At 41.1% G+C, this 16,122-nt stretch overlaps 1 protein-coding gene across 1 annotated transcript in view; it reads left to right on the top strand.

Annotated features, from left to right (window-relative positions):
* The window catches only part of LOC146805595 (gamma-aminobutyric acid receptor subunit gamma-3), a 1,239,042-nt gene that overhangs the window by 656,803 nt on the left and 566,117 nt on the right, over positions 1-16,122 (top strand). The gene's annotated exons all lie outside the window — the stretch shown is intronic.

The following is a 16,122-nucleotide window of genomic DNA, read 5'->3' as shown; positions in this document are numbered from 1 at the left end:
TGGCATGGTGAGCAAAAGAATGATATATTTAACCCAGATCTCTTGACTGGGGGTGAATGTTTTGATTTGTTCTACATTCCGTCCATCAATTGTGTGTCTTTTGCCTTCCAGAGACATAACATACCATCACCATCATACCCATTTTTAAAAAGGGCAACCCACAGCAATGTGGGGCTCCATCTGCCTGACCTTTATGGACCTTGAAATTGTGGTTAGGACTAAGCTTTGGGCCTTTGTGAATGATCTGGGGGTGGATTCAGGGCGTGTCCAATTTTTGGAAGCTTTGCAATATGATCTATTAGCGTCCATTAGATTTAGTCCTGCTGACGAGCGCAACTCCAGCTTTCTGCTGGGGAAGGGCGTTCATCAGTAGTGTTTATTGGCCTCAATCCTCTTTCTGTTGTACATCAACAGTCACGAGTAGATTGTATCTGCCTGTGCTGCGGATGTCCTGATGGTGGGCAGGAAAAAAGTCTCTTTATTGTGGATAACGCTGTCTTAATGGGGAGAACATACAAGAGCCTAAACACCCTTTTTCAGGCATGTGTTTGTTTCATGGAGTCCTTGGGCCTAACCACAAACAGCTCAAAAACCTGCACCATGCTCTGTGGGCCCAAATCCATGAAATCAAGGAGTTTATATCTTAAAGGCTACCAGGTTTCCCCCTTCTCAGGATTTTTCTCACCTGGGAGAGGTCCTTGATGCCAAGGGAAATAGGGGTCCTTGTAAGTATAATGCCTCCCAAAGATTTGCTGGTCCTGCCGGCTGTATTTACAGCTTAGCATCTCACATCCACAGAAAGCCTATGGCCGCCGTGCTGGAGTTATTTAGAAGCAAATGCCTCCCCATTCTTACTTATGGGGCTGGCATTTGAGGTTATTCAAACCCCTCCACCCTCCAGACCAAAGAGATAAAGGTCCTGTACTGCCTCATGGGTGTACCCCCGGCCTGTGCCACCTATATTGTCTACCAGGAGCTTGGCTTTGGGTTTGTCGAAGACCTCATTAAACTGGCCCTGTTGGTGCTTTAGTGCGCTATCTGGTGGCGAATCCACATGCAGGTCTGAGCCGGAAGGTGATCTTGGACTGCCTTGCTTGTGATAGAGGCCTAGCCATTCCCTGGTTGCAATACATCAAACAGGAAACTTCTGACTTAGGAAGACCTGAATTCTTTTCCTACCCTCCAGCATATTTAAGCCTGACCTAATTTGGGTCAGGAAAGAATTCCTACCCAGGAAAGTCAACCTAGAGAGGAAGGTGAATCTGCCAAAATCTCTTTCAGGGAGTATGTTAACTTGCAAACCACCCCCAATATGGAACCCTAACTGTCTTGGATGGGGCAGAGTTGTGTTAACTAAATTTAGGTTGGGTATATTATGAGGCTACAGTTAAGCTTCCCGCTGGGCCAATTTGATCCCACAAATGTGTTAATCTGCCCCAGTGATGAGTCCTCACCCCAGAGTCTGTTCCACTTCACCTTCTTCTGTAAGTACTACAGAATGTACTCTAAAAGGTTCTTAGACCCACTTATTAGAGCTTGTGGTATTAGAACGTGAGTAAAGGTTTTGTTGTATCTGCAATCATTGAATTCTCCTGGTTGTATGACGTTACAATGCATTCCGTTGCAACGCATGCCTTTTACACTCATACGTTACAACGTGAATGCCATTACCACGCATATGCTTTACCACGAAAATGCCTTTACCACGCATACCTTTACAACGATTTTCGTTGTATAACTATGCATGATAATGGCATTTTCATGGTAAAAGCTTTCTCCGATCCCTGCCCCAATTCCTTTCATGTTCCCATGCGCCCTCCTTTTGTATAATACCCTTTCCCTGTACCCCTGCCCCCCAGCCCCCAATCCTACCACACCTATACCGACTGCAGGGCTGATTATTCATATTATAACTATAAATATATTTTTAATTATGCCTAACATTAAAAATTTGTATAATATAAAAAAATATACTCACAGTTTGTTCTTATTTTTCTATGGACAGACTTCTCCTTCTTCAAACTCTGTGTTAAATGGTCCTTTTTCAATTTTTTTGAAAATGCAGTACGTAGACGCACATACGTTATTATGTCGTTAGGGAGGCTCATTGCACGAAGGACAAGAAGCACAGAAGAGCGTTTTAGTTCTCTTTCTTTTTTATAACCCACTCTTTTTTTGGGGGGGAGACCCCCCAAGCTCCCCCCCCAAAACCCCTTTTTAATTCTACCTTTAACTCACATTCCTTTACTACGTATCTCGTAGTAAAGGAATGCGTGGTAAAGGCTATATGTGGTAACCACGCATGCGTTGTAAAGCATGCGTGGTTAAGTGTATGCGTGGAAACGGCCGCGTTGTAGTGGCTGTTTCCCATTCTCCTACACTCTGTTGCAGTGTTTGCTGAATTTTAAAGAGTGCCTTTGCCAAGAGAAAACAAATGGTCTTTTAATAGTCTGAAGCTGTGTGTTGCTGGTATGTTCCACATGTTTTTATTCTGATTGTTTTATCATGTATTTAATCACTCTGATTGTTTGAGACCTGGAACTGTGTTAATGATATTTTTAATATCTGTACAGTGCTTTTATAGCTGTGTTTTACTGCCGAAATAAAGTTTTATCTTATCTTATCAGTAAGAGCTCATAATAAACGTGCTGAAATCAGTTCCACTTCTAAATCTGTCTTGAGACGTCAAAGCAATGAATAGCCAAATACCTTGAACTGAATGGTTACTATGTCCAGAACGATCTAATTGATTTCTTGGAGTGGGGAATGCGATAAATAGATCAACGAAGTGTTACTACTCTTATAATGTCAGCCTCAGTAGGACTATCAGTATAACCCTACAAACTTGCTATGATACCAAGCGTTGGAAAGTAATCCTGGGTGGAAAACTGGTAAAGTCCTGTATTAATAAAGAGCAATGAAGATTGATGTTAAATGGTGCACTATACGTATCAGAATTAAGAACAGTCTATGGTAATCTGACATTAAATGCATCAAAATTTAAATAATGACATTTAAGTGATAAAAGACCTGGAAGGTGAGAGAACAAATGGCACAAATGTATGTTCTTGTTTTGACACACAAGAGTAAGCAGAAAGGTTAGACACCATTTAAGTAGCTCAATCTGTGGGCTTGAAGGTGCAGTTCTGTACACAGCACGGAAATGCTGAGAAACAATAAAGGTTGAATTTTTTTAAAGCTCCACCGAGGATTGGGAACTTTGTGATAATATATAAAGGGCCAGATGTACGACGCTTGCATTTAGTGAGTTGCAAATTGCGACAAATTGCGACTCGCAATTTGCAACTCGCTAAATGCAATGTACAACAGTGTTTCAGACACTGTTTGCATTTCCCAATGGGGTCGCGAATTGCATGCCTCATCAATATTCATGAGGCAAGCACAATTTGCGACCCCATTGGGATGACCAGCACTTACAGGGATGGTGGCCTGCTGGGGTCATTAGACCACCATGTCTGTGACTTCTTTTTCAATAAATCATTTTTTTTTAACACAGCCCGTTTTTCTTAAAGAAAAACGGGATGCATTTAAAAAAGAAAAATGAAACTTTTCAAATTCATTTTTTAAGGGCAGGCAGTGGTCCCTAGGACCACTGCCTGCTCTTAAAAATTATTTATGCACAAACTCCCATGGGGACCCCTTCCCATTTGCGAGTGGTTTACCACCTACTTGAAGTAAGTGATAAACTGCAAGTGTTTTGCGACCGCAAATGCCGTCGCAAAACAACAGTATATGGCATGGTGACTCGCTATCAGGAAAGGACGCCCCTTCCTAATAGCGAGAGTTACAAATGCTATTTTGCGAGTCACTGACTTGCAAAATAGCATTTGTACATGCCTGGAACCTTTTTTGCAGTCGCAAATGGGCCGATCTCCCGTTTGCGGCTGGAAAAAAGGGTTGTACATCTGGCCCAAAGTCACTAACATAGCTATGTGAGAAAGATATTGGAATGTAAAAAGACTGTTGGGGTGCATAGGTACATTTTAAACCAGCAATAATGGGTGAAGTGTGCCTCTTGGGACAAAGGAGTGGTGATGTCTTCCCTCAGGGACTGTGCTCAGGTTTCAAGGTTACATTACATTTCAAAAAATGTTAAATAATACTTCGATTAGTGCTAGGATCATCGAGCCACAGAATATTGAACAAGGCAAAATTTTAGAAAGTCCATCAATAAGCATCATTTATCGCTGAAAGCCATTATTTGTATTTCTTTCCATACATATTCATTGTCGATATACCAGACAATTCATTGGAAATACCAAGCACTCAGCTGGAGTTTATCTTTCAGGGTACTGACCATCCCAGTGGGTAACTTGGAGACAAGTCAAAGCTGGACTACTGTGAAGGTGCATGGTTTGACCTTAAGTCTCATGACAATTGGGTGAACATGCTAACCATCTATACAGAGACTCTAATGTGAACAGGTTGCTCAGATGGTTTCCCTTAACTTGTCAGCCTGCCCGCAAGTATCTGCTCCACATTGTAGTGATTACTGTAGCCTGGGACAAAAGGTGCCGGAGGAGAAAAGTTCCAATCAAACCTGAGAGCGTGGGGAAAGGACATGAGAGTTAGAATCACTCAGTCTATGTGTGTGTGTGTGTGTGTGTGTGTTGGTGGGAGTCAGACATATAGGGGCTTATTTATAAGCCCCTTGCGCCGCCAGTGTGTCACTATCAATATGGGAAAAATTGACGTACCGACAGCTCAGGGGGCTTGTAAATAAACTCCTTTGTTTCATTAATTTGAAGAAACAGTAAGGCTCTAGGCATTCAGGATGAAGAATGGTTTGAAAATGAATATGAAGCTTCATAACTTGTGGAAAGATCTCCTTATAGGAAGAGAAGCAGATCTGTTGATAGTCAAAGATTGCAGTAATCAAGAAAGGGAATGGAGGAAAAGGACACTGCAGATAACAATTCCAGACTGAAGCATTTTCTTCCTAATTCTGTGCTACCTTTATCAATTCTCAGACCAGAGCACTTTCTTCCCAATTCTGTGCTCATTTTATCAATTCTCAGACTGGAGCATTTTCTTCCTTATTCTGAGCTTCTACAAAAAAATAGAGTTTTGGAAAGGTCTCCTTTTCTACAGTTAATGATCTTAAGTATTAACTCGCTTTCCCTAGATAAGCTGTTGTTCAACCTCACCTGTTAGGAAGACCAACAATCACCTTTCTTTCTTCATTAAAATATTTTGTCACTCATGATGAGTGACATGCTTTTGAATGTGATGATATTTTGTGAAACTGGGCTTACTGTGTCAAATTAGAGAGGGAGCTGTCACCCTCAATATGAGTTTTAAGTATTGCATGAAAGAACAATTCTGTATCGATACACGTTTCCTCTGAAAGTCAATTCTTTTGGTTTTGGAAATGAAGAAGCAGCATTAGTGATCTTCACTATTTGTTTATGAAGATTGTGTCAGCTTGTTCATGGTCTTTCCTGTCATAGGAAGTTATTTGGCCTTTACCAATTTACATTGCACCTTGTGGAATACGCTTTTACGTTTTCCCTGTGATTCTACCAAGGCCAATCAATCTTGTTGTGATGGAAGAGGTATGATATTTGGGGACATTCTTAACAGAGTGATTGATGTTGTGATTCTAGGTTAATTCTGTCTTTCTCATTCGTTAGTGTGAGAATATGTCACAGTTATTCCCCTCATCATCACAAGAGGATTAACCAGTCTCTTGGTGCCTTTACCCATTGAACCATTTCACTTTTTTACCCAACAGGGCCACTATCCACCTGTGTGCACCACCAGCGTTTGGATATTATCGTGATCACTTCTTGTGCATCCTTGCCCACAAGATGCAAACACTTTATATTTATATCATAGTACTATATTCTTGTTATGTACGATATCACAAATGGCAAGTGCTCATGTATACCATAATGCATTTTTTGTGTTCTAGCTGCTCAACACATTCGTGCTTTATGTTCAGGTTACAACCAAATATGGGCACACAAAGCCATGAACAAGCCTTTCAAGCAACTTATTTAAGATTTTTTTTAAAGCAAAATACATCATTTTTGTGAATTTCTTAAAGTTTGCAAAGTTTCTATGAAAACATAAGCTGGAGGAAACAGTTGAGGGTAGGTTTTCTATGGGGAAATTGTATTGTATAGCAGTTTTTACCTGCAGGTCAAGCCTTTGGAACTTCACAAACTTCAAGAAGCTTTCAGCTTTGCAAAATATTGCATGCAGAATTTTACTTTTACCCCCATTTGCTTCCAAACCCTGAGCCTTGGTGACTAAAAGAATATTTTGTAGACTTTTGTATGTCTTTATTGAAGTCTTTCTTGGCAAGAATTCCGGTTTGATGCCCACTAACAACTTTACATACATTCCTTGTGACTGAAAAAAACCCACAAGTAATATAAGCATAAAAAGAGAGAAGAATTGTTTGAGGCAGAAGGTCTTAGCAGGGGTGTAATGCAGGACCCATGCAGTAACCCTTCAAAGGGCCCCCAAAACCCAATCCTTCAGGGTACACCCATTTAGTCTAAGGCCAATGTACACCTGTGACATATGTGAGACTCATCACATTCTGCAGGGGGGCATCATTTTGCTTTATGCCGCTGGCCTTAGTCAATAAAATATGGCTTCTGAGAAGAATGCTGAAATTTGATTTAGTTCTGGGAGTGGCAGGGTACTATAGTCCTTGAGTTATGGATGGGAAACAGTCAGAACAACAAGGGCTCAGCCACACGTGTTATGACAAAGCAAGCGCTACAACGCTTGCCTTAACCACGCATATGCGTGATTAAGGCAGTGCACAGTCTAGCTGCTGCTGGGCAGAAGCAGAAAGGATCGAGAGAGCCAGAGGACGCAGTGAGGTAAGTGGGGCTGGGGCAGGGTTTTGGGGGGTGAGGGGTAGTTTGTATAGGTTGGGGTAGTTTTCAGGACTGGGGGTTGGATTCGTTTTCAGGGCTGGGGGGGTCAGGTAGTTTTCATGGCTAGGGGGTTGGGGTAGTTTTCAGGGCTGGGGTAGTCTGGGTAATTACAGGGCTGGGCAGGCAGAGTTGTTTTCAGGGCTGGGGTGAGGTTGGGGAAGTGTTTAGGGCTCAGGGGGTTTGGAGTAATTTTTAGGGCTTAGGGGAGGATGGGTCATTTTTATGTCTGAGGGGGGCAGGGAAGCTTTTAGAGTTGGAGGGGAAGGGTTGGGTTTTGGAAGGAAGGGGGTAGTTTTAGGTGTCAGGGCATGGTTTTTGTGGGGCCGTTTAAGGCTCACGGAGGGGGGCAGGGATCCGGGTGGTTCTTGGGGCCTAGGTGAAGGCGGGTTGTTTTTAGGACTGGGGCAGGGACTTTTTAGGGCTTGGAGGGGAGGGGTTGGTTTCTAAGAGGAAGGGGGTGGTTTTAGGACTCAGGGCAGGGGGCAGGGGTTGGAGGGTAAGACTTACCTGTCAAGTCTTAACCACGGATATGTCTCTGCCATACATGCCATAACAACGCATATTTTGTTGTAAAGGCATGCGTGATAAAGGCATATGAGTGGTTAAGACTTACGTTGTTGAGACTGCGTTAAACCGGCATGCGTGGTAAACGCATGAATGATTCCATCACACAATCATTATGGATGGCTGATGGTTCTTCGGCTCTCGGTAAAAACCTTAATCTCAGCTACTGCCTAGAGTGTTCTTATTTCTTTTGCCTTTCAATCGTGTTTCCTAAATTGCTGAGTGTTCAGAAAGACCCCAATATCACTATTTATCTTTTCCTCGATGTTTTATATAGCGCAAACTTGACCTGAAATCAGGTATCAGAGCGCTTTACACAAGGTCCAGTTGCGTAACATGAGGACACATTAATTTTTTGTTGCTCTTAGGTACGTGGAGATTAAGTGATTTGCCCAGAATCACAGGACGTTGAGTGTTGTTGCCGAGACTCGAACCCGGTTCTCCAGATTTAAAAGTCAACCGCCCTAACTGTTAGGTTACATTCTCTTAATGTTGCGATCCTTGTCCTGCCCTGTCTTCTCAGCCAAATTGTAGCTCTTCCTAATAGAAATAGTGGGTTCTAAAAAGTGGAATGAGTTAGACAAAGATCAAAGGATTGCGATCTAATAAATGGCACCACACCTCAGAGGTTATTTTGTACTAAAAGAAATCCATTGCCTCTTTTTCTCAACTCAATCTCCTCCACTTCGGTAAACCCCTTGTTCGCAGCTTCATCCCTGGTGTCCTTGCACTCATTAAGCCACTAGAGTCAGACTCACTTCCCAATGCTCGAAGCACATAGAGACAAGCCTGCAACAAAAAAACTAAAACCATGACAAGCATGTATTTGTTGATTAATAGCAACATACCATTTTAGATTTCACCATTGTAAAATGTCATGTTCGTGATGAATTAAACTCTAAAATAAGTACAAGTAACAGTGGTCTGAGTGAGTTATTCTTTGTTATCTAAATACAGATTTAAATGCAGTTGTTTAGCGTGTATGGCATATACTAACTATATTGAAACAGGCAGAAAATGCTGCCTAATTTCTTTGATAGATATATCGTGCTTCATTATTTATTGTATATTCATACAATTACTTTGAGCCCTTCCAAATAAATGTATGCTTTTTCAAAATTTGAATGGGCTTCATTTTTATTTCATTATTCATGGTGAATTTTTTTACCTCTTTTGGTGAAAAAGCATAATATTTACTGAAATGCAACATCATACGAATTCATAGACATATTAGGAATAGGATAACATCTTTGGCTAAAAAAGGTTTTTGAATGGGTGTTTGTGATCGCCGTTGACTCAAATGAGAGTAAATCCACAGCTGTGAAGCAAAGGACATCTGTGTTAGAGTGGCTTAGGCCTGTGATCTACACACAGTAACTGATTTGTTATGGACTCACCTTTACCAGCCCCATTTAAGAGTTTCAAGGGTAACATTCCACCCCCACAATTGCTGGTACCTTGTGGAAACACTCCATTATTAAATTGCAATTACTAGTTAAAATTCTATACAGGAGGAATATCTGGGGGTGCCCAGAATTATTGGCCGGCGCTAAGCATGCCTTCCCTCTTCTGAGGAGTTTAACCTTTTTAAGTGTGGACATTGGTCAATGGTACCATTTGTTTTGGAAGACTGGATGGGAGGAAATTTGTGGATCCCTGCAGATACCAAAAGATTCCATCACAGAAATGTGAGGAAAATGTGAGGTTTTAGGCAAAGCTTGAGATTGCAAGGGTTTCTGGGTAAAAAAAACTGGTTATAGTCATGCAAATCTCACCAGGTTTGGTAGGTTTCCCCGTGTGCCAGCTGTGCTAGTGCCCAAATTCCACAGCCACCAACATTGTAGAAAAGGCTGGTTTTGGGTAGATACATTTGATCTGTCCATATTGCATGTTAGGTCTTTTCCTGTGCGGGGCACCATACATGTGAGGTACTATTTTTAACGGGAGACTGAGGAGAATGCTGGGTGGTAGGAAGCTTGTGGCTTTCCTCAGGTTACAGAACTTTCTCTCAAAGAAATGTGTGGAAAATGTGTGTTTTTGGGCATAGTTTGAAGTTTGCAAGGGCTTCTGGGTATAAGGTCCTTGTTAGAACTGCACAAGTCACACCCTCCTGGACACCCCCGGGTGTCTAGTTTCCAAAGATGTCTTGGTATGCTCAGGGGCATAACAAGGCACCCGCGGTGCGGGGTGGCCCTGAGCTCCAGGGGGCCCCTTCAGCCCAGTACCCTGTCAACAGAGCTCCTGAGTTTGGTCGGAGGGGGCCCCTTCATGCACTTTGCAGGTGGGCCCCCTCAAGATTCGTTACGCCACTGGGTATGCTAGGTTTTCTTGGGTGGTGGCTGAGCTAGGGCCCAAAATCTACAGCTACCATGTTGAAAAAAAGCATGAATTCTGCTGGGTGAAATAGGATATCTCCAGGACACATTTTGGGGTGTACTGTGTCAAAGGCACTAGGCCCAGCCACATTAGTGAGGTACCATTTTTATCTGGAGATGTGTGGGGAAACAGAATAGTAGAACATTTGTTATATGATTTCTCTATTATGCCTTCCAAATGTAAGCCAGTGTCCTAGAAAGAAGACATTTTGCAAAATGCCCTCTGAATCACATGCTATTATGGGTACCCATAAATTCAGAGGTTAGCCACTGCTCTTAAACTCAGTATCTGGTGTATATTTCAGAAATATCTAGGTTTCCTTCATTCCAATTTATCACTCTTTATATTTTACCGTATGAATTGCTCTATTCTTGGTACACAATGAAAAACCATAGCAAGGTGCAGCTCAGTTGTTGGCTGTGTGAACCTTGGATTCTTGGAGAACTTACAAACACTATATAGCCTATGTATTCCCAGAACCAGAAGGGTCTACTGATCTAACAGCGGATGTTAATGCATATTACGTTTGTAAATTTGCCATTGTGACAAGAATTTACAGATGGAAATGTTGTCACTGAGGGCTGTTTTTTCCTGTTCATTTTCAAACAGTTTCTTTAGGAAAACATTGAGGGATCTACACAAATGACCCCTTGCTGAATTCCGAAATGTATAGCGTTCCGGCATCACCCATGGTTCCACACCTGTTTCCATTTCAAACTGGAAGTATGTTGAAAACACAAAAATTAGGAAAAAATAGCAACCTCTTAGAAAAATGCCAAAACTGTGGTAAAAGATGGGAAGAAGGGAATTTAGTACAGCAAATCTTTCACTAATGCAATTTTTAGGAAAAGAATAAGCTTTTTTGTGGAGCACTTTTTGTCCCATTTTCTCCAAAAGAACCAAAAAGGTTGCTATATATTGGCTATTTTATTGGTGCCTTCGAAGGGAATCCACAAACTTTGGGAATCCCCTTGATGTTGGGATAAAAGGAGGCAAATTTGGTGTGGATATCTCATGTAGAAAAAAGCTATGGTGGGGTAAGCTTGAAGTACGCCAAGTAGCCAAAAAAAGGCTCAGCACTGTGGTGGAAAACCCTCAGAAGTTAAGTGGTTAAAGCACACATATACCTCTTGCTCCAAACATCTTGATTGAGAGATGTATCCCACATAGGAACAGCAATCTGCCTGACTTATATTTAGGCCCTTTGAGGTGCTTCAGTCATCACCAGTAAGTCTGTTAACTCCACATACAAGTATGCTGTTGTACTGAATTCTGCTTCCAGTCAATGCCAAGCTTCACCAAGAGCCAGACATAAATGAATGCTTATTTAAGTCATGTGAGTGCATCAACTTGTAAAACTGCTGTGAGATGCAAATGCAACACATGTGGCTCTGTGTGGCTGTCATTTTCATTTCAGGATACTCCTTATCATGTTATTTAGCAAGATGTGATCACATGATGTCCAGCAATTGGGGTTCCCCATAGTGGGCACCAGGTATAAATAATGTATCCTCAGACCCAACACTTCAGTACCCTCCTAGACCCGTAGAAGACTCAGAAGAAGGACTGCTGTGCTATACGAAGGACTGATACTCTGTTTCCCTGATACCCTGCTCCCTGAGTGAAAGGGACTGGGCCTGCAGCATGAACCCAAAACCATCAGAGTGACTCAAAGGGCTAGTTGGCCGGCCTCCTGATCAGATCCTCTGGGGCAGAAAAGACTCCAAATACCTTGAACCCTGCACCCGGACTCTACCTAATGTGAGTCCTGCCCTCCAAGTGATGTCACCGCAGTCCTGCACACTTAGAAGTGGGCCTGAGGTTGCTCTGCCAGCCCAGCTGTAGTCCACAGCAGTGCAACGCATAACCCCATAGCTCTTCGGAACCACCACTGCACAGTGCATCCTTGATACAGGACCTCGAATCGCAGCCCTGCAGCTCTTCAGAACTAACGAATACTCAATACAGGACCTCGCAACGCGGTCCCACAGCTCCTTGGAACTGCCTCTGTACAATGCATTGTCAACACAGGACCTCGCGTAGCAGTCGGAAGCTCATCGTAACTGCTGCTGCGCGATGCATCCTCAATGCAGGATCACGCAACGCTCCACAATCAGGATTTAAGGTACTTTGCACAGTGGGCCTAACTTGGTCTGTATATCAGGCCCGTGCTCCATCGTGGTCTGCCTGAAACTGTGACTTTGTCCTGGTCTGGTGCAACCAGATAACCACAATTGGCACATTTAAAATTGCAGATCTCTGGTTCTACTAATTAGATTTTTGTAGCTGTCAAATTATTTACTTTTACTCTATTTTTCTAAATTGGTGTGGGATTGTTCTTGTGTAGTGTTTTCAGTTTATGGCTGATTATGTGTTGCATAAATGCTTAGTAAATTGCCTCTAAATTTAGACTGACTGCTTTTGTGCCAACTGCCAGAGGGTTGAGCACAGGTTAATTTAGGGTTTTCCTGTGTTCCACCCAGACAAGAATTGTGGTTGCTGCTTCAGTAGGTTTTCACTCCCCTCAGCCCGTAACCCAATTTCCTACAGAAATGGTATGAAATGTCAGAGAGAATTGTTATAAGAAGCCTTTTGTTAAGGGCCACATAACTCAAGGATCATCACATTTACTTTGAGAGAAATTTGGTTAATTATACAGCTCTAGTCAGACAAACATTGGCTTAACATCACTCAAGGCAAGCAAGGATTATCACAGTTACTTTGGGGGATATTTGGTTTATTATAAAGATTCAGCTTTATTATAAACCAAATACAACAACCATATAAAACATTGTTACCTTTGAAGAACACATCAAATCTGCCTTCCAATAGTTTTATGAGGTAAATCCAAATTAAGATAAATAGTTCACTTTGATTAACAAAAAAAACGTGATTCTTTTGTTCTGCTTCAGTTTAATTTCCGTTTTTTGCAGCTAAAATATTTTACATTGAACTTGACTATATAGCCATGTGCATGTCACAAGACTGTGTATTACTCTCTTTCATGCTGGGTACTATTCTGTTTACACAGGTGCAGAAAATAAGTTTTACATTTCTAAGGAATAAAAGATGCTGAAATTCCTGGCTGTGGTGTGGCCGAGTTTGCCATAGCTGTGGTCAGACTGTGGCATAACGAAACTTGAGTGGGGCCCCCTACAAAGTAAATGGAGTAGCCCCCACCAGACTCACTTTGGAACTCTTAGGGCAGGGTGCAGTGCTGAGGGGCACCCAGGAGCTCGCCCCCCCCCCCCCCCCCACTGCAGGCGCCTTTGTTACGCCACTGTGTTCAGAATGGGATGAAATTGGAATGCAAAACTCCTAGGTGTGATGCAACTCATCACAGTCGCTGCCCTTTATTATTACCCAAATATAATTCAACTTTATGGGCATGACCTTGACATCGCTAAAGTAATTAGATGCACAGAGGGCAAGAAGAGTGGTCTCCTACAATGATCTTTAATTTGTCACGTGTTTTGCAAGAAACTGATCTCACAGTGCAGACTTTTATGACCTTACTTGGCAGGATCAATGTGTATTGAAGAACTGGCAAATCAAAGATACTTTAGAAAGCTATGACATTTATTATTTTATTTTTCTGTTCCTGATACACTTTATAACGACCTAAGCACACCTTATTTCTCGTTCATTATCTAGTCCACAGTAGAAATTCTGTCAAGTTACATTTCTGGAACCTTCATTTTTATCACATAATTGCTCCTCTACAAACACTTGAATTATGTAATTTTCTACTGGGGTATAACCTTTGAAGTCTTTTTCTGACATTGACTGGAAGGAGACATCCTCATAACTCTTCTCTGTGTTTGCATTCTGATTAAATCTCGTTGCTATTATGTTTCCCTTCTGTGTACACACTTTTTTACAGAAAGGCCAAGTCAGCATTCTGTCATCTTCTATAATATTATTGCTTTGTCTGGTAAGTCTCAATTTTTCCATAAAGTATGTATGTACTTCTGAATGAACTGTTGCTGTTATATTAAATCACAAGTGAAGCTTCAATATGTCTTTATAATATCCTTGCCCAGGCCTATACAACTTGCCTGAAATTTTTATTAGCATCACAAATAAGAAACAAAGTTTTCCTCTTCTCTTAGTGCTGAACTAAAAAGGTGGTCCATTATATTGAAATTCCTGCACAACAGCTCCTTGCCCAGGGATCACTGTTATAAGTTGTGCCATTATCATCACACTGATTGTCACTGGATGGAATGAAGGTTGCACCCTTCATTACATTTTGACAGGTCAAACCTGCCAAAATTTAATGAAAGAACAGGGCCCAGTATTTACAGGGACATGCGGGTATTGGTGCAGCAAATCCACGTTATTCCCTAAAAAGTAATCATAGGTGATATGTATCACATCCAATACATTCTATACTCCTTAGTTCTGGATTTCATTGCACCCAACATGGGATATTCGTAATCATATACTTAGGCCCTCCTTATAAAATCTATGCAATTCAGAAGTTAGAAACTTCAGCTTTGCAAGATGTATGTGAACACCGCACTCTAAATAATATTCCGTGCACACATTTCACCAGAAAATTACTGGAAAACATGAGTGAGCAAATGTTAGAGAAACTATTCGAGAAAAGTGCACAAACACCAACCTTTCAATTTTCACCGCTCTTCATTATTTCTGCAAGCTATTGCTCAGTTTTGCATGCAGTAGTACCTCAGTGGTTTTCTAACAATTTTTTTTTTAACAAATATTTCTATTAGAGTTTTTACATTTGCAAAACACAAGCTAAACAAATGAGGCAAGCTTTCAATTAAATGAATCAGACCAGTAAGCACTATGAGCAGTTTCACGCAGATATAGATAATAACATAAGTACCATTCTTACGAACATGTAAAATATAATTTTTTTCTGATGGCTCAATCCCACCCATGAGTATGCTGGAGCGGGAATTAGTTTCAATTAAAATCTAGGTTTACAGTCATCAGGGCTAATCCTCGCTGTTTCTAGGTCGATGGATTGATGGACCTCTGACCTTCAGTGAGATTAATCAGGAGCTGTACATCACATGACATTATTTCAATCTCTATCTATATTAGACAATAATGAGGGTTTGGAATGAGTTGAAGGGTTTTACTATTCAAAGTGTTTTGTAAGTCATCTTTGTTAGGTCACAAACTAAATTCATCAATCTTAATCATTAGAATAGCATTAGAAATCAATGAATCGAAAGGTAATCAATAAGTCACAATAAAATGCATTAAGCATGTTCCTTAAAAGAAAGAAAATCCCTATCCAAGAATGACCAGAAATGGTGTTAGTCAGAACCTATAAAGAGTTCTAGTTCAAGAGAGTGAGACAAAGAGCATAAAGCTTCCGTATTAATAATCAGCACAATAAATCAATTAGTCAATCAAAGTAGAACTTCCCATAAAGAAATATTCAAGAAACTAAGTAAAGTCTCAGAGCAGCGTGGAATGGTGTAAAGAGTGGCAGTCTTAGGGGTAGTTATTATCCTACTCTAGGAACACACACTATTATAGACGAACAAAATACTGTTTCAGTCTTCATGTTGCTTTTTCTCTCTTCTGTTGACCAATCAGCTTTCAAGGCTCTCATGGGAGCGCGTTCACTCACCGTCTTCCCACAGGAATACAATAGTCCACAGAAGGCAATGTCGAGTGAAACATTTCTTGTCAAATAAGTCTCTTAGCCTTTAACAACATGAATTTCCTTGAGAAATGCTGCATCTTCATGTGAACTTTTTCTTAACCTCCCTAAATGAAAAATCTCTAACCATTAGTTAACAGTGACCTTTGTGAAAGTGGAAACATTTTGCAGAGTTAGATGAAAAGATTTATGCAACTATTATTCATTATGAAAAACATATCCGGGAGAAGGTCAAAAAAATGAACATTTTATGCACATTTAAGCATATTCAAGTCATTTCATCTTGTCAGGCACTGTTGCATGAGTCCTTTGTGGCTTAGTATGAGTAAATATGGTTGCCACCTACACTTTATGCATTTAAATGCATTTTATTTTTCATTAAAGCCTACTCATTAATTCTGCATGTTTATTATTGACGGTACTATTTTGTTAAAATTATTAAATGCTTCTTCAAGTATCTTTTCATGATACTGCGGCCTACCCACAGATAAATTAATTATGGCTAATGTGATAATTCTGGGGGTCCTCGAGCTTTAAAAATTAAGGGGTCAGCTTTGCTCCTCTATACCACTCGCTATGATGCCAGACAGTAGTCCATGTTTGCACACCAGGACATCC

The sequence above is a fragment of the Triturus cristatus genome, chromosome 8 (genome assembly GCF_964204655.1).
Source record: "Triturus cristatus chromosome 8, aTriCri1.1, whole genome shotgun sequence".
NCBI classification, from domain to species: Eukaryota; Metazoa; Chordata; class Amphibia; order Caudata; family Salamandridae; genus Triturus; species Triturus cristatus.
This window is presented reverse-complemented; position numbering and strand designations above follow the sequence as displayed.